We start from the raw sequence: 20,694 nt of genomic DNA on the forward strand, positions 1-20,694 counted from the left end.
TGAAACAATGTGAGATAATCCCTGCTTTGGGATCGAAGGTCTGGCTGCTGCGTAGACTCTTCTCAACCAGCTCCCATTCTTCTCAGCAGACTCAGGACAGCGCATACTCTGCGCCTAGTGCCCAGTGTTTCCTTCTCTAAAGGTCCTGGGCCTCCCAACTCCACAAAGTCTAAATTCCACACCTGCCCTTTTCTCACTCCCAACTCTTACAGGAAAGCCTCCCCAGTCTCCCATAGAGACCCCAAGGATGAAGAGAACTTATTCCTCTCTGCCACATCTTTGTTATCCTACCTGGGGATCGAAAAGTAACTTTCTCTCCTGGGCCTCACTTTACTAGTGTATAAGACTGGGTGATTGGAAAGATGATCTCTTCCAAGCTTTTTACCATTCTATTATTCTCTGGATCATTGCTTCCTTCCAGCTCTAGCCATCAGAAATGAAAACCTAATTTGGATATGAGAAAGGAGTTGCTGATCTTGACTATATGACTTGTGAGAAAGGAGGCACCTTGACTCCCCATCCTCACACCCTCCTACACAGTTACTGGCCGAACTAAACTGCTCCGGGCCGAACTAAACTGCTCCAGTAGTGACCCAGATCTCTGGCTGCTTGCCCTCACACCAACTCGGGGCCAGGTCCTGTTCCTTCCTTGATTCTTCAAGCCTGCTCCTCACACCCCTTGCTTGCTTCAGGATAGGCAACTGCATAGGGAAAGACAGGAGAACATTGCCGAGTACGGACAGGTGAGGTCACTATGAGCTAGTCAACCCCAGCTGCGGGATTAACTACAACGATAGGGAGCCAACCCTTCTGTGCAGACATGAGGAAACACACCCAGACCCAGAATAAATATGGAGGGAGGAGAAAATGTGAGGAAGCGTGTGGGGAGGAAGGGAGGGGAGGAGGAGGAAAGAAAGAGAAAGGGAGGGGACTGGGAAAGAGAAAGCACTCTGAATACATATAGGAACCAAAGACACACAGAGACAAATGTGCACACTTAAAAGCAGAAATACATAAAGACAGATCAATGCACATACAACAGATAGGTAAGCAGATATCTAGAAAGATAAATAAGTACAGACATACTTATTATTTAGCCTCCCACCCTACCTCCAAACATATTTAATGTGTGTTTGTAAAGGGAAGTAGGGAGGAATGTAGCTTTTGCTTTTTCCTCTTTCCTCTTTTCTCTCTTCTCCGGGTTCCTTCCCTTCGCTTCCTCCCCTCTTTCTCCCCTCACCTGTCCCTTGCACAATCAGATTCTTTCTGTGACTATACTGTATTGAAGGTATGACTTTGAAAAACTACTGAAAGTATTTGTGATGAGGATTAAGAGCTGGGGAATAGAATGGAGGACTAAGTGAAGGATGAACTAGAGGAACATTGGAAGGCAAGCCTAGGAACAAGGGCAACAGGCAGGGGAAGCTGGAGGAGTGAACAATTCCCCAGTTTCCTAAAGGTTCTCACAGCCTACTTTAAAAATAAGAATTTTTCTTTGAGCATCTGAGATAATTCATTTGGTTTTTTGAGTTGGGAAAGATTTTCTGTGCTTTTGACTCTCTCCCTTTTCTAAAGCCTGTACTCTTCTGTGGGGCCCTGGTAAGCATAGCATCTAGATACTTGCTTTGTCATTGTAGTAGATTATCTCCTTATTCTTTTAGGAAGGGGGATTTCAGATCTGAGCTCTGGACCCCTCCATTCTTTATTTCTACCTTCTCTCCCTGGTGTGGGCAATCAGCCCACTTAATTCTCACATCCCATGCCCTGGATCATGGGGGAGATAGTGTTGAATCTTTCATTCTTACCAGAGACAAGCAATTTTCCCACAAAATTACATCAAAAAACAGTAAGTGGCAGAGCCATGATATGAACACTTATCCTCTGTTTCCTAACCCAAAACTCTTTCCAGTTGACCATACTAAAAGGACCTTAAATATTCATGTTGTCTAACCCACTCATTTTACAGATAAGGAAATTGAAGAACTAAACGTTTAAATGACTTGTCTCATGTCATGAAAGTAGTAAATAGCAGGGCTAGAGAATTTGAACCTAGGTCCTCTGATTTCAAATCCAATGCTATGGCACTGTTGTTTACCAATTAGGTGGTAAACTCCTTGTGGACAAGAATTGTATCTTCTATCCTCCATAAAACCTGGAAATGGGGCTAGGCACTGCTAGAAAATGAGAGATCACAAAAGACAGTATTCGGATAGTTTTGTTTATTTATATATATATAAATTCCCCTGGTAAATGTCTTATTTTAAATCATTAATGCCTCGGTAAATACACATTTATCTGGTGTTTTTCTCTCCTAGCATGGGGAAATTACCTACAAGAGTTAAAGAAAAACTTCACCAACTTATCATGTGCCACATTTTAAGAGGGAATTGGAAACCAGGAACAAATCAAAAGGGGATTACAAGGATGATGAATCCCTGTCATATGGATAAGTTAACAAAACAGACTGTTTAGCCTGTAAAATGGAATCATAGGAGAGACATAATTGGAAGAGTGTAGATTTGTTTTGTTTGGTACCAATGAGCAGTCTTGGAACTAATAGAGGGAAAGGGTGGAAGATTTCAGCTCAGTATAAGAAAGAATATACTAACAAACAATTTGAACACTAAGATTGGAGTGTATTATCGAAAGAGGATTCTAAACTTGTTCCTGCAAAAGTTGATGCAAACAGGATTTCTGTGCAAGAGAGGAGGTTGGATTAAATGGATTTTAAAATGGGAAATTCTATAATTCTACATGTTTTATAGTTGTGATTAGGATCATTTTTGGAAATGCATAACCTTATGGAAGGACTCCCCAGTTCAGCAGGCTAGGGTCCTTCTGGGGACAGAATTTTATCTTTCTTATGTTGTCTAATCCACTCATTTTACAGATAAGGAAATTAAAGAACTAAAAGTTTAAATGACTTGTTTCATGCCATGAAAATAGTAAATAGCAGGGCCAGAGCCTGCTATTGAGCAATCTTTTGCTCAAAATTGCAAGGTAAGAGTTTGAAGGAATCCCAAATAGTTTCTAAGTCAACCTATGTGTGAACATAAATACCCTTCCCATTTTCCTGATAGGAAGTAATCCAACTTTGGTTTGATCACTAAATTGGACTCATTACTTTCCTTACCAATCAGGAAATTAAACAATTAGGAAATAAGAATAATGTTTTAGGATTTCAAAGTATCTACTTTTGATGAAGTGAAAAAGAAGAAGAAAAAAAAAATCCAGCAAAGGAAAGACAGATCTTTGCTTGATTTCTGATCCCAGGGAGCTGTGGTCTTCATGGTCTCATCATCTTGAGCTGAAGGGAAACTGATAAGGAGGAGGAAATATTCAATCTGGACAAGTTGTTGTGGCCACTACCACCACTTATCCTCCTTTCATGAGCAGACAACAGAATTGGCAACAGATTACAGTTAGAGGGAGATTTTGGCCTTTCTTTGTGTCACTTTGACTCTTCACATCGAATGGACAACAGCTGGATAGGGATGACTCAGAGTAAAGAAAACTCATTGTTCTTTGTCAAGTTGAAAAAAGAAGACAAAAAGTTAATGGCCATAGAAGAGATGGTAGGCAATGTTTGATTTTATGTGCCAATAATCCAGATCAGCAAAGTCTAAGTCTTTTATCTTTGACCCTCACATTCACAATTTTTTTCACAATATTAATTCCTCAATCCTTCTCTTATCCCTCATTAAATTTTCACAAGTTCATTTGCAAATATGTCTGCCTTGTGGCAAAAAATAGAAGAAAGTGAAGAGACCACATAGTCATAAGATTTGTAGACTGAGGTGGAAGAGACATCAGAAGCCATCTAATCTAATCTTCTAGAGGGAAGAAAGATCAGAAAGAGATTTTTCTACTATATTCTTGACTAGTTAAGCTGACTGGTGACCATGATTGTAAATAATAAAAATGCTTTACTAGTGACTAATTTTGTTCTACATATATCTAGGTTCTAATAATCTCACTTTAAATAATGTGATACTCTAATTTATATTTTAATGTATTTAACATCTACTGGTCATCCTGCCATCTAGGGGAGGGGGTGGGGGGGTAAGAGGTGAAAAATTGGAACAAGAGGTTTGGCAATTGTTAATGCTGTAAAGTTACCCATGCATATAACCTGTAAATAAAAGGCTATTAAATAAAAAAATAAAATAAAATAAAAGCAAAGGCTAGATATACGTGATTTTCCAAATGAGCAGCAAAAATAAATAAATAAATAAATAATGTGATACTTCTGTCAGAAGCTTCTTTAGATGATCATTTAGTTCAATGATTGGAGCTGATTGTGGTGGTGGAACTTTTATTATTCTTCCAAGAAAGAGCATTAAAAACAACAACAACAACAACAAAAATGACTGGAACATTTGCAGGAATTCTAATTGTAAAAGTAAGGAAAGGTAATTTCATCTACTATGTAGAAGAATATTCTAACATTATTTTATGGATGTAAAAACAATGGTTTCAATGATAAATATATTAAGATGTAAACATATATAGTGTTAATTTAATAACAGCATTTTTAAGTGAAAGATAAATACTGCTAGTATTAACCTACTGCCCTACTGATTTACAAACCTACATATAAGCTCATCATTTCATAGATGAGAAACCTAAGGTCCAAAGAGATTAAATGAATTGCCAAGGGTCACCCAGATAGTAAATAGAGAAAGTATTTAAACCTAGAATTGTACTAGGGAAGAGTAACCAGATGTTTGTTCCAGGGGTCTGATTTTTTTTTTTTGGGGGGGGGGGGGAAGCTGAAAACATTTGCACTCCATGAGCATAGAAACAGCTGATCTTAGTGCTTTGTTAACAAGAATTATTAATTTAAATAGAAAGCTACCAGATGGCCTACTTCTTCCTCTCGACAACTACAAACGAATGAACTTACTACACGCCAGCAAAGTTGCTGAGTCCCTAGGGCCTCTGTCTCCTCTTTACCTCAAATGAACTTGTCTTAAAAGTTAATTTGAAAGTGTGTTTTGTGGTGTTTGCACCAGAGGCAAAAAATGCTGGTTTTAGTTCAGTTGAAACCTAGGTTTTCTGAGTCAAAACCCATAACTTTTTTCATTGCACTTAACATACTGGAGCCTAGAAGGTAGAAGGAACTAGATGCTAGCTTGGGTCTTAAAAATTAAGGTTAATACTTAAAAGTTTATTATTTTAAGATCTTTGTATCCCTAGTCCTTTAGAGAGAAGAGAGCCAGCCCAATGTCTTGAGCTTTATTTAATGATTTAATACTGAATTTCAAAGGTAATAAATAACAATGTCTACAATGCCCAACAGACATTTAGCATTGATCCAAATAATGTGTTCAGTATAGAAAGTAGACCAAATCAGATCATTCAAACCGCTAAATACCACAACTTTGGAATAATTCATCTTAGCCAGGTATTTGTACCAATTAACCAGGAAATTGCCAAATTTTTCTTTTACATGATTAAAAAAAAAGTGCTGATGGCACTTCAAAGGACATATGTCTTTGTTCTCAAGGAAATGAGCTAATTAATTTCACTGTTGAAGTGCTTCCTGCTGCCTTTCTATCTTCTACTAGGGCTAAGACAAAATCCTAGCCATGACAAGTAAGGGAATGGGGAAAGGCAAAGTTGAAGGACCAGATGCAATATCATCATACTTGTCACTCCAAACTGTGACTTTGAATCAGAGTAATGCTTTCTGAAGGACTTTTCAAGATTATGAATCCTACCCTATTGTGTCTTCTAGAGAAGATGTTTTGTCTCCCATTTTTGTATGAGTTCATACAGATACAGGAATGCAGATTTCTTTTTTTTTTTTTCCCTTTCCTTTTTCCCCCGACAATCTAAGTCAGCTCCTAGATGCATACTAATGAGAAATAGGGTGGTGTATGTGATCAGAATAACTTCAGATGCCTCTTCTGTCTTAGAATGAAAACCAAGGCATGTAACTCCATCCTTGCTATGGACAGTTGTTCAGGACAATGGATTTGATGGAATGAAATATGAGGGGACTTCTAACATGTGAGTTGTGCTTATAGGGTAATGTAACTGCCTGTTCCACAACCATTAGAGAAAGCCAATGTTGAAGTAGGACTATCCCTAATTGGCTGTGCCTGGACACAGCTGTTTCCTATTGGGGAGTAGAGCTAATTGCATCTGAAAATCATTCAGAGTTGGGGGAGATGGGGAAAATGCAATCTTTAAAAAGGTGAAAGCATATCATTTCAACAACATGAAAAATTGTACATCAACTTTCTTTGCTCAAGCTCAGAACGTCATAATACCATTCATAAGATTTAGAGCAGGAAGGGACCTTAAAGAGGCTTCAGTTCAACCTTATCCTTTGAGGAAACTGAGGCATGAAAAAGCTAAATGACAAGTGACAAAAGGCATACAAATAATAACAGGGCTAAGATTCAAATCCAGTTTTTTTCAACTATATAGATATATACAGATACCTACAAACATATATAAACACACATTCTAACTCTATCTTTATCTCTCTATCTAGTGCTGATTCTACTATACCCATTGCCTTTCAGACCTTGTTGGATTTTCATTTTCTTTAAAATAAAATTAAACCTTGGGCCATAGTCTCTTAATGTAATATAAAGAGCACATGCTGATACTTTGATGATATGTAATACAATTTTGGATATGGATACTCTTTTCAACAGTACATATCTTTTTATCTGGTGTGATTCTTGCCTATTTCCTCTTATCAATTCTCCACAGGGGTCAGCCCACAGGAAATTTCTCTGGATCTCATTTTCCAATGGAATATAAGGACTATCTATCAGTTATTCCTAGTTTTCATTCTCTTTTCATTCATACATTTCTCTAATGATATCCCTCATGCTGCTTCAATAAAAAACAGAGACCCATATACATTAATCAACTTCCTTATTGTCATATAGGTAGGAATAAGTGAAGCCAAAAATGAAACCCGTATCCTCTAACTTGAAATCGAATGTTTTTTCTACCATATTAGTAAGTATAGTCTTCATTAGTAATATGACAGAGTGAAGTAGCACCCGTCACAAAGCTTTCTATTATCTTTTGGGTAAGTTTCAATTTTAATTCTTCAAAGACTGTGCTGTTACATGACTCATAGCCATATAATATTATTAGGTAACTATTAATATTAAAAGGGGGCCTTTGTTTCAGGATTTAAAGTCATTAGAAGCACCACACAATCTCTCAATCTAACTTATTCTAATCTTTTTGTTTAATTCTTGGTTCAGTTCATTTTCCATCTGAAGTATCCCTTCATAATTATGGACTGAAGGACTGGGTCTATGGGTTGTCCACCTAATTGAAAATTATAATCTGGACAATAAACATTTTTCATTCACTTATTTTTCCCTATGTAGATTATTAGGCCACATATTTTTAGTAATAATAAATATAACTTCGGAGAATCTGAAATGCATTGGGATTTGGTGCAATTAGGACAATGTAATCAACAAATGGAAGCATCTGGAAGACCCCTCTTAATGTTAGCAAGGGTGCTTAATCATTCTTTATGTTTCCCTTTAGAAATCTAGTTAGGATCTATGGATGCCTTCTAAGAATAATTTTTTAATGCTTAAGATAAAGAAAACTTTATTAAAAAGGAATGTGGACAAAACTTGTTGGGAAAATTGGAAAGTAGTTTGGAAGGAATTAACACTATATGCTAAGGTAAAGTTTAATGGATAAATGATGTAGGCATAAAGGATGATGTTATAAGCAAATTAGACGAGCATAGGAAAAGATAGCTTAATATCTATGGGAAAGGGGAAATTTTATGACCAAATAAGAGATAGAGAGAATTGTGGGAAGTAAAAGGGATAATTCTGATTAAATGAAATTTAAAAGAGTTTCCACAAACAAAATTAAAACAAAATAAAAGAAAGAAACCAGGGGGGAAATTAACTTCAAGTTTCTCTTAAATATATAGGGAACTAAGCAAAATTTGTAAAAAATATGAGCCCTTCCCCAATTGATAAATGGTCAAAGGATATGAATAAACAGTTTTAGAAGAAATTAGTTATCAATAGTCACATGAAAAAAAATGCTCTAAATCACTACTGATTAAAGAAATGCAAACTAAATCAACTCTGAAATAGTATCTCACACCTATCATATTGGCTAACATTACAGAAAGGGAAAATGAAAAAGATATAGAAAAATTGGGATTCTAGTACACCATGAATGAAGTTGTGAATTGAGTCAACTATTCTGGAGAACAATTTGGAACCATGGCCAATGGGGTGTAAAACTGTGTATACTCTTTGACCCAGCAATACTACTACCAAGACTGTATCCCAGAGAAATTTAAAAAAAAAAAAAAAAAAAAAAAAAAGGAAAGGAAAGGATTTATTTGTTCAAATATATTTTTAGCAGTTCTTTTTGTGTTGGCAATGAATTAGAAACTGAGGAAATGCCCATTAATTGGAAAATGGCTAAACCAATTGTGATATATGATTGTGATGGCAATTATGCTACAGGAAATGACAAGCAGGGTGCTTCCAGAAAAACCCGGAAAGATTTATGTTAACTGATGCAAAATGAAGTGAGCAGGACCAAGAGAACATTTTACACAATTAACAACAATATTGTAAAAAGTATCAGTTGTGAAAGACTTAGCTACTCTAATGAAGACAAGGATTTAAGACAATTAGGATGCATGATGAAAAATGTTATCCACTCCCAAAGAGACAACTGATGAACTCAATACTGATTGAAGCAAACTTTTAAAAAGACTTTCATTAATTTTCTGTGTATTTTTTTTGTTTTGTAAAATGGCTAATGTGGAAATGTTTTGTATGACTTTATATATATAATCAAAATCATATTGTGTACTTTCTCAAGGTGTATGGAAGAAGTGGGAGGGAAGAAAAAAATCTAGAACTCAACATTTTCATTTTTATTTTTTTTAATTTTCAATAGTATTTCATTTTTTCCCCAAATACATGTAAAAATAGTTTTCAACATTCATTGTTTTTGTTCCATTTTAATTTTTATTTTTTAGGTTATACCTGTACATTCATTTTTTACATATTTCCATATGAATCATGTTGGAAGAAAAAAATCAGAACAAAAGGGGAAAACCACAAGAAAGAAAGAAAAAAAGTAAGGAAAAAAAAGTGAAAATATTTTACCTTGATGCACATTCAGTCTCCATAAGTTTCTCTCTGAATAACATTCATTTTTTGTAAGAGTTTGTGTTCCAAATTTTTCTTCCTTTTCCCTTACCTCTCCTCTCCCCAAAACAGTAAGCATATGATACAGATTAAATATATGCAATTATTTTAAACATATTTCCATATTTGTCGTATTGTGCAAGAAAAACCAGACCAAAAGGGAAAAAAGATGGAAAAGAAAAAAACAAACAAAAATGGTGAAAATATTATGCTTTGATCCATATTCATTCTCCATAGTTCTCTCTCTGGAAGTGGATGGCATTTTCCATCCCAAGTCTATTGGAATTGTCTTTGATTGCTGAATTGCTGAGAAGAGCTAAGTCTATCACAGTTGAGCATCATATAATTTTGCTGTTACTGTGTAAAATATTCTCTTGATTCTATTCACTTGATACTCTACTCTTCATTCTATACACAGATACTCCAGTTTCATGTATCATCAGTTCATATAAATCTTTCCAGGCTTTTCTGAAATCAGTCTGCTTATCATTTCTTATAGAACAATTATATTCCATTACATGCATATACCATAACTTATTTAGCTATTCCCCAATTGATGGGCACCTGCTAAATTTCTAAAAACTCAACATTTAAAAAAATGTATTTTTACATGTATTTGTTTAACCAAATAAATAAGATGTATTTTTAAAAATAAATGTAATTCTATTGATCAGAGAAATACAAATTAAGACAATTCTGAGGTACCACTACACACCTCTCAGATTGGTTAAGATGACAGGAAAAGACAATGATGAATGTTAGAGGGGATGCAGGAAAACTGAGACACTAATACATTGTTGGTGGAGTTGTGAAATGATTCAACCATTCTGGAGAGTAAATTGGAACTATGCCCAAAGGGCTACCAAACTGTGCATAGAGGATGATTTCAGAGAGGCCTGGAGAGACTTAGATGAACTGATGCTAAGTGAAATGAGCAAAACCAGGAGATCATTGTACACGGCAACAAGATTATATGACGATCAGTTCTGATGGACGTGGCTCTCTTCAACAATGAAATGATTCAAACCAGTTCCACTTGTGCAGCAATGAAGAGAGCTATCTGCACCCAGAGAGAGGACTGTGGGAACTGAGTGTGGATTACAACATAGCATTTTCTATCTTTTTGTTGTTGTTTCCTTGTGTTTTATTTTTTCTCATTTTTTCCTTTTTTATTTCATTTTTCTTGTGTAGCAAGATAATTGTATAAATATGTATGCAGAAATTGGATTTATCATAGTTTTACCATATTTAACATGTATTAGATTACTTGGTATCTAAGAAAGAAGATGGGGAAAGAGAGAGAAGATTGGAACACAAGGTTTTGCAAGAGTTACTGTTAAAAATTTATCCATGCATATCTTTTGAAAATTAAAAGCTTTAATAAAAAAATTTTTTTATGTGATTTTCTCCCCATTCAAGTTTGTGAACTCTCTTTTCTTAGGCTCATAGGATTTAGAGCTCCTTCTCTTTCTTCCAAGGATCTAAAAGATTGTTCAATTCAATCCTCTCATTTGAGGAAAGTGTCTTCCTGTGTCTTCTTGGGGGTTGTAGACCCCAGGTAAAAACATTTGAAAATAAGTCTCCTTCTATTTGGTCAACTTCCATTACTGAGGCAAATACTTTGTAAATAATATAGCTCTATGTTTTCATGCCTCAGGTCCTCTTTCAAAGTTCTCTATTGTTATATCTTTCAAGGAATCTTGTATGATTTTGACATTTGTATGGGAGACACCTTGTTGAAGAAGAGTCTTTAAAAACAGCATTTTTCTCTACCAAATAAAATGCTTTTTTGTAGTCAACAAACAATAAGCAAAGTGGGATCTTGTATTCTCTGCTCCTTTTAGTCAATTGCATGACTGCAAAGGTACAGTCTACTGTAGAATTATCATTTGTCAAAGTCTGCCTACTCCTTCCTTATCCCTTCATTAAGGATGCCCTCAATACGTGAGTAGATTATTTTCATGAAGATTTTGTAGAGAGAAGAAATTAGATGTAATAGTCTGAAGTTTTGGACATTTTCAGTTTTCTTTTTCTTTTTTTTTTTTTGGTAATAATAAGAGCCTAGGTTTCTGTCACCTGTAAGATAAGAAGGGTGAACCACATGATCTTTAAAATTCCTGCCAACTCAAAATTTTCCTGTGATCCTATGATTTATGGGTTGTTCATTGATACTTCAGTGCTCTAATATTCTTCCCTTTCTGGATATGTCCTAGGCTCTGTGACTAATACTTTATATCTCTCCTCTGCTGTTACCCCTCCTACCCTCACAATTTGTTGTTTACTTCTGGATTGTTGTGAAATGAAACTATTTGTGAACTCTCTCACTTTGGACAACTTGTCTCCATGAGAGATCAACTAGTGCCATAGAGGAGAATTCTTGGTTACAGCCCATTGATCTCTCTTTCCTGAGGTAAAAGTGGGAAGGAATACCAAAAAGGACCAAATGAAATGTATCCCTTTGGGATATTTGTTTATTTGCATATTTATTCCTGTAGACATCCTAACTTTAGGAAATGGCTTTCAGAGTGAATTTATCAGAAACATTAATATAATTACATTAGGTGCATACTATATAGCATTTATATAGTACAATTACGCTATAATACAGGTTCAGAAAGTACATGGATCAAATCACATCCCTTGAAACAAAATGCTCCAGAATCATGTTTCATTGTTAGACTATAATAAGGTGGGGGGAGTTAGTCCTGACGGCAGCTTTGTAAACAGGTTCAGCTGTGTTGATACACAAATAACATCTCCTGGATTCGTCTCCCTCCTCACAGATGGCTTGGCTGGTTTGGGTTTAGTATGGCAAAGCTCTTTTTATGATTGAAAAAGAAAGAGAGGCTCTGGCAATTTAAACATCAAAAGAAGACAGTGCCTTATATTGTAGGACTCGCTTGACTTTCTGTTTTCAGGAAGTATTGGAAAAAAATCACTTTATCTCTGGCCAACAAACAGACTGATTCTTAGAACTGGACCCTACAATATGTATTACCTGACCCACAGGCCAAGCTTGTCTTGCTCATTCCCAGAAGGAAAACAGTCCTTAATGAGAGGGGGAAAAAAAACAGACATGGGAAAGAAAGCATTGCTCTTCAATTCACTTTCTATGTAATGCTAACCAGGACTGGCAGACCTTGTTTCATGAATGTGTGTTCCTGAAAAGTAATTTTGACATAATACATTTTTAAACCGAATCCCATTTTCCCAGTGCTCTGCATTACTATTCCAATGACGTTTTATTTTTGCTTCCATTTATCTATATAGGCAGGAACCCAAATACTTCAGCTTTAAGTTTCTAAGTTCTCTAGACTTTCTTAAGGAGTGAATTATTCTATGGAAAAACTTTATAAGTTGGGAATGAAGCTTAGATAAATTCTTTTGGGGAATCATTTTAAACATTGGATTTTCTTAAAGTATAAAACATATTCTCAATAGTTATATCTATCATTTCATAGAAATAAGCAAATTTATTTACTTCGGTTCAGGGTGATGCAAGGCAGTTGAACTCTGAAATATTAGTACTACATAGGGAATTAGTAATCATCATGTTATACTTAGCATTTCTGCCCTTGACAAAATTATGTGCAGTCAGGATACTTATTTATTTATTTGACTAGTTAAAGATAATGACTTATTGTTTTTTAATTTTATTTTTCCAATTACATGTAAAAATAGTTTTCTAGTAAGATTTTGAGTTCCAATTTTTTTTCTCCTTCCCTCATCTCCTCTCCCTCCAAGACAGCAAGCAATCTGATATAAGTTGTATCATGCTACTATCATTTAAAACATGTACTATCATTTAAAACATATTTAAAACATTTAGTCATGTTGTGAAAGAAAAATTTGAACAAAAGGAAAAAAACCACACAAAAAGAAGCAAACAAAAAAAGATTAAAAATAGTATGCTTTGATCTGCATTCAGTCTCCATAGTTCTCTCTCTGAATATGGATGACATTTTCTAGCCCAAGCTATTGGAATTGTCTTGAATCACTATATTGCAGCCAGGATATTTAAACAGGAGAGGCAATGTAATTATAGATGTGTACATGAAATGGGTCCATTGCAACCCTGTGCATGCAAAACTATAGCATAAAAGAGAGAAACAATGAGGTTAGACTCTGGTTTTAACATGTATATGTGTACTTGTGTGCTCTACTGATCAATTCACCTTTGAAGGAAGATAAGTAGGAAGAGAGTGATTAATTTTGTGTGTTCCCCCTTAAGATATCTCAGATGCCTTTGGCAAAGTTGTTACTATGCCTTTCAACATGGTGTCTATGATAATTCTAAGTGTCCAGATTCGGCAGAAGCTACTGTTGCTTACCGATTATGTTGCTGCTGGTGAGAGCTAGGGTGATAAAATTGAAAACATCCATAGTCCTAGAACCTTCCTGACACTTGACACAGCTTCCTGGGTGAGCAGATCACTTCTGCCTGCTTTATAAGGGAAAACTGTCACAGGCACGGGGTTCTTTTTTCAGATCACTAAATATCTGAATTTTGTTTCATAACTAGGATTTTCCTTATGTGGGATGAGGGATTTGTATGATACTTGAAGGATACATTCTCTCCTCTTTCCCCCCCAAAATTTGCCATCCTCAAAAATTATATAGGATGCATAGAGACTACCTGGATGTTATAAAACATCAATGGGTCACATAAGGTGCTACATTAATATGCACTATATCTACTCTGTTAGGTGACTTCTATTTTTAAATTGGCTCAATATTTCATTAACAGATTAATAACTTACATTACATATTACTTTAAAGTTAGCAAAGTGCTCTCTAGAAATTATTTTATTTAGGGGCAACTAGGTGATGCAGTGGATAGAGCACCAGCCCTGAAGTCAGGAGGATCTGAGTGCAAATCTGATCTCAAACACTTAACTTTCTGGCTGTGTGACCCTGGGCAAGTCACTTAACTCCAGTTGCCTCAGCAAAAAAAAAAAAAAAAAGAGAGAGAGAGAGAGAGAGAGAGAGAGAAGAAAGAAATTATTTCATTTAAATCTCACAACTTCATGGAGTAGATACTAGCGGGATTATTATTCACATTTCACTATTTTTTAAAATTTGAGGCTCAGAACTGAATTGACTGGCCTGTGATCATTTACCTAGCAAGTGCACAGAGAAGTGTCAGAATCTATATGTCAAGACCACCTCTCTCTTTTTACTATTAGGAGAAACCTTATTTTCCAGAGCTAAGGACCAGCAAGCAAGTTGTGCCCTGAGCTTCACATACCAAACAATTCTTAGCATTCCTTCTCAATGAACTCTGCTGCAGCTAAGTCATAGAATGGTTCACAGGCGGTCTCTGAGCTTGTACACAAACTTGTAGGAACCATATTCTAGTCATGAAACCCTGCTATGAATCAAACTTGCCTCATTGTTTCTGTTACCCCTCCTTGCCATGGCCATACCTCATTGCTCAGTCTTTGTGTGAAGATTTTGTTTTGCTTCCTTGGGCCTCAGAAAAGACCCCAGCACCTATGTCTAGTTTCCCTCTTTCCATGGAATAAAAAAGGCTTTTTGCCTATAAGTTCTGTGAGTTCTTTGGTTTTACTTTATTTTATTCTTCAGAGGTAACAGTTGTATAACTTCTATGAGCTTTTTGGCATTTTCAGAGTTGACAGTTGGTAGAATAACCTCTGTGACTCTTTGGTCATTTATTTTCAGGGTTCGACAGAAGATATGAACAAAGATCTTGGTAACCTCCATTTGCCGATGATGTGTCCAAATTTGAACTTATTTTCATCTGGATTTTGAACCAAATCTGACATCAATAGCACAGTTCTATCTAATGAAAGAGATATATAGAGTTCAATATCAACTCTTTTGTGGTCTCATCTTCCTATACACCAGATGATTGTGAAATATTGTCTTTATAAGTACCTAGACATTCTTTGTAGCCATTTCTTAGACTGGTAAACTAGCAGTTGACAGCTCTCTATTTGTCTCTCTATTTAGCTTCCCCACAACTCTAAGATTTCAAAGCAGCTGGCTTGAATTCTTGACAATGAACTCAGGTATGAAACTATTATTCATTCCATTCAATGATTTTCTGAGCCAAGACCACAGTTAAGCTTCTGTCATCTGGTTTCTTAATGAAGTGATATGCCATTAGCTATTAGTTTCTTGACCTTCCCCCTCCTCAGAGACTCCATATCGATACGCCTCACTTAAGCATCATCAATATTTGTGCAGTAAATCCTTTGGCATCATTACTGGTGGCATTAATAGAATGCACTGAAAAGACAGCATGTTGAATCCGCTGAAACTTTGACTCAGACCTTAAGGATACTTGAATATCAGAATTTGATTTAAATGTTCTGGCTATCGACTTCCTTGAATGATGCAAGACTAAGTATCTCCTTCAATAACTTGCTCTCAAATTCCAAATGGAATGAATTCTGGAAAGGAAATATGCTCAAAGAATTCTCTAATGATGCAAAAGAAGCCCTTGATTTGATGGTTGGGTAAGTCAGCTTTTTTATAGCAAGTGAAATGATCTAACACCATTATGATTCAATTAAATAAATTCAAAATTTGTCAAGCACCTACATATGCAAGACCCTGTGAAGTACTAGAATTACAAATATAAAAATTACAAATAAAAGTACAAATTACAAATATAGAATCAAAAAAATAGTCCCTTCAAGGAGACTGCATCATGTTAAGAAAACGAATATGTAAATCTATACCTAAATACAAGATAATGTGAGGAGGTAGAAAGCACTATTTGAAGCAGGAGGGAGGGTTGGCTGAGGGTAAGAACAGACTTCTTATGATAATCGTAGTATCTGAAGTGAATTTTGAAGGAAGCTAAGTATTCTAAGAAATGGAAGTTTAGAAGGGAGCAGCAAACCAGGAGTAGGTATACAAAGGCTTAGAGACAGGAGAGGAAATGACAACTCAGGGAATAAAGAGGTCAGTTTTACTGGAATACACAATGAGTTAAATATATATATATATATATATATATATATATATATATATAAATATATATATATAATTTTAGAAAAGTAGTCCGGAAATAGATTATGAAGGTCTTTAAAATGCCAAGGTGGGAATTTGAACAAATGGAGTGAATAATTTTTTTAAAAGCACTTATTAGATGCTTTCTATATGCAAAACAAAAAGTAAGACAGCTTTGCTCTGCAGGAACTCACATTTTAATGAATGGGGAAGAAAATACACATAGAAGGTTTCAGCTACAATAAGATGGAAAAGCCCCATGGTACTGAGAGTGCAGCAGAAAAGCCTATGGGAATGCATCTTTTCTAATGTTATTCCCACTGAGAAATAGTGCCCATTTCTGATGTTGAACCATTCGACATAGCCAAGGACTAAGAGATTGAGAATGTTCTTTTTGGGTCTTCAATGGCTAGGGCTGCTTAGAAAGCAAGAGCCTTAAGACTTGTAGAAGTAATTACCATGGTGCATCTCCACAAGAATTGATTCCAGAGAAGATTGCTTATGTTTTAACCTAGAGGCAAGGTTTTTGAGCAGAAGAGTGACACAATTATCAATAGCTAATATTCATATAACATTTATTATGTGTCAGGCACTAGATTAAGTGCTTAACAATTATCTCATTTGATCCTTACAACAACCGTGGGAAGTAGATGCTATTATTATTTCCATTTTATAGATGTAGAAACTGAGGCAAACAGAGGTGAAATGACTTGTCTTGTGTCACCAAAGTAGGAAGTATGTATTTGAACTAAAGTTTTCCTGACTCTAGACTAGAAGGGCCAATGAGAAAGATATATAACCATAGTTCAGGGACAGGAGAGGATGATGTGAATCAGAGGGTTGGCTGTTAAAAGGAGAGAAAGGGAAGGAAGCAACAGATGCATAGTTAGAATCAATAAGACTTGACAACTGATTCAATATGAGGAAGAGGTAATAGAGAAGCAACAATAACCATGAGAGTGTACACCTGGGTGATATTAAGGACAGTGGTGCTCTAAAAAGAAATACAGAAGAGAATCTATCAGAGATTAAAACTGTACTAACACTTGGGATAAACTGGTATAATGAACTCTGGTTTGGGATGTATTGGTTTTAATATCTCTATAGGCCACTGAAATGGAGTTGTCTATCAGGTAACTAGAGATGAACTGAATGATTAGAATTCAAGAGAGAGATAGGATAATCAAATATTGAAAAGAAGTCAAAAAAGATGAGTTCTCAGAAAAAGTTATTAAATTTAAGTGCAACAATTTTTTATGTTTTAAATTCTTATTTGTTTTTCACATTTTATTTTTTCCATTTACATAAAAAGTTCTTCCTTTTCTTCCCTCTCCTCTCCACTTTCTGAGATGGCAAGCAATTTGATATAGGTTATATATGTGCAGTCAGGTAAAACATGTTTCCATATTAGTCATTTTATGAAAGAAAACAGAGAGCAGAAAAAAAAAAACTTCCCATAAAAAAATAAAGTAAAATTAGTACATTTCAGCTTGCATTCAGAATCCATTAGTTCTTTCTCTGAAGCATTTTTCATCATAGGTCCTTCATAACTATCTTGAATTTTTGTATTGCTGAGAATAGCTCTCATTCACAATTGATTATCATACAATATTATTATTGCTATGTACACTATTCACCTGGTTCTGCTCACTTCACTTTGTATCAATTCATATGAGTCTTTCTAGGTTTTTCTGAAAGCATCCTGTTCATCATTTCTCATAGCACAATTGTATTTCATCACAATCATATACCACAAACTTGTTTAATCCTTCCCAATTGAAGGTCATCTTTTCAATTTTCAATTCTTTGTCACCAGAAAAGAACTGCTACAAATAGTTTTGTACATATACATTCTTTTTGTGTGTGTGTGTGTATGTGTGTGGGAGGGGTTCATCTCTTTGAGATATGGACTATGCATGATTTTCTTTGGGACATAGTTCCAAATTATTCTCCAGGATGATTGGATCAGTTAGTAATTCTACCAACACTTCTTTGGTGTTTTCCCACATGGTCTGCAACATTTATCATTTTTCTTTTCTATCATATTAGTCAATATGATAGATGTCGGTGGTACTTCAGAGTTGTTTCATTTTACATGTCTCTGATCAAAAGTGATTTAGAGCATTGTTCATATAACTATAGATAGCTTTGATTCCTTCATCTGAAAACTGGCTTTTATATCCTTTGACCATTTATCAATTGCAGAATGATTTATATTCTTAACCATTTGACTCAGCTTTTTATGTATTTGAGAAATGGGGCTTTTATTAGAGAAACTTGCTGTAAAAACAAAACAAAAACAAAAAAAAACTTCCTCCAGTTTTTCTGCTTTCCTTTTAATCTTGGCTGCATTGATTTTATCTGTGCAAAATCTTTTTAATTTAATATAATCAAAATTATCCATTTTATACCTCATAATAGATTCTCTTGTTTGGTCACAAATTCTTTTCTTATTCATAGCTCTAAAAGGTAATCTATTTCATATTCTCCTAATTTGCTTATGGTATCATCCTTTATGTCTAAATTAGGTCCCTATTTTGACCTTTACTTGTTATATGGTATGAGATGGTAGTCTGCTACATTGATAATTTCTGCTACACTGCTTTCTGGATTTCCAAGCAGTTTGTCAGTAGTGAGTTCTTGTTCCTAAAGCTGAGATCTTTGCATTTATCAAACACAAGATCTCTATAGTCATTACCTATTCTGTACCCAATCTATTTTGCTGATCTGCCACCAGATTGTTTTGATGATTATTTATTTGTAATACACTTTGAGGTATGGAACTTCCAGGCCATCTTTCTTTTTTTTTATTATAGCTTTTTATTTACAAGATATATGCATGGATAATTTTTCAGCATTTACAATTGCAAAACATTTTATTCCAATTTTTCCCCTCATTCCTCTCACCCCCTCCCAAAGATGGCAGGTAGACCAGTACCTGTTAAATATGTTAAAGTATATGTTAAATACACTACATATATATATATATATATATATATATATATGTCCATGCAGTTATTTTGCTACACAAAAAGAATCAGACTTTGAAATAGTGTACAACTAACCTGTGAAGGAAATAAAAAATGCAGCAGGCCATCTTTCTTAAGAAAGTTTTTTTTTCATTAATTCCCTTGATATTCTTGACATTTTATTTTTCCAGCTGAATTTTATTATTATTTTTTCTAGCTTTATAAAATAAGTTTTTAGTTGTTTGGTTAGCATGACCCTTAATGAGTAAATTAATTTAGGTAGAATTATCATTTTTATTATATTGATTTGCCCATGAGCAATTAATATTTTGGTAATTGTTCACATCTGACTTTATTTGTGTGAAAATTGTTTTGTAATTTTGTTTGAGTCCAATAAATTAAATCCAATAAAAAGACCATCCTGTGTTTTAGAGTGAACAGCTTCAGTTGAATAGTGGGATGAGAATCCAGCTTGCAGGAAATTGACAAGTGAGAAAGTAGAATGAATAGTTAGTTACCAAAACATTCTGGAAGCTTATGCAAAAGATACAGCTTCCCATCCCCTACATTCATATCAGGATCTTCCCCTCCCTTGAAATTTGGAATAAAGCAATGATTTGTTGAGAAGAGAGTAAAGCCAATAACAACTAGTCTGCATCTCAGAGTGTCACTTTTGTGCCCATGCTAAAAGGAAAAAAACCTCAGGACTGAGAGAGTAATGTGTATTCTATCACTTCCCTGAATAAGCAAGAATCATAATAGCATGTTGAGTTGTTCCATTAACCTAAGAAGAAATTTCAGGTAATTGTTAAAGACTGGTAGGAAGGAAATGAAAAACAGAAGGAATTAGAAATAGAAAATTAGAACAGGGGGAGTATAAGGAGGTACTGTAATAAAGGGCTTCAGAAATAAAAATCAGCTGCTTTCATCAAATCATATTAGATAGCATTGGCCAGAGTTAATGGGGGGTGAAGGGGTTAGAGCAGTGATTTCATTGGGAAAAACTCTAAAGGTCAATATTTCTATCTCTATGAGGTACAGCCTAATGTAGATCATATTCACCATAAATCCCATGATTTTGTGAAATAATGTTGCTACTTTTAATGATAGCCAAAAAAAAGAAAAAAGGAAAAACCCAACTGGAATAAAGTTATTGGCCATGAATCAGGGAAAAATTGAACAAATTATGGCATGTAAATGAAATGAAATATTATAGTGCTATAAAAATGATGAATAAAAGGAATTCAGAGAAAACTGGAAAGATTTGGATGACATATAGAACAGAGTGAACTAAGCAGAAGCAGGAGGACATTTTACACAATGACCAAAATAATGTGGTCAAACAACACTAAAAGATATCAGAAATAAGATCAATGCAATGGCCAATCTTGACTGAAGAGGAATGATGATGAAACATACCTCTCTCTTCTTACTAGAGAAATGAAGTACATAGTAAGAGTTTCATAAATGCTTGTTGATTGATTGAATCCCATCATTACTGTTTTGTTTTGTTTTTTCTCTCAAACACCAGCAATAAGGTAGATTACACCAGATCCTGGTTA

The sequence above is a fragment of the Sarcophilus harrisii genome, chromosome 2 (genome assembly GCF_902635505.1).
Source record: "Sarcophilus harrisii chromosome 2, mSarHar1.11, whole genome shotgun sequence".
Classification (NCBI taxonomy): domain Eukaryota; kingdom Metazoa; phylum Chordata; class Mammalia; order Dasyuromorphia; family Dasyuridae; genus Sarcophilus; species Sarcophilus harrisii.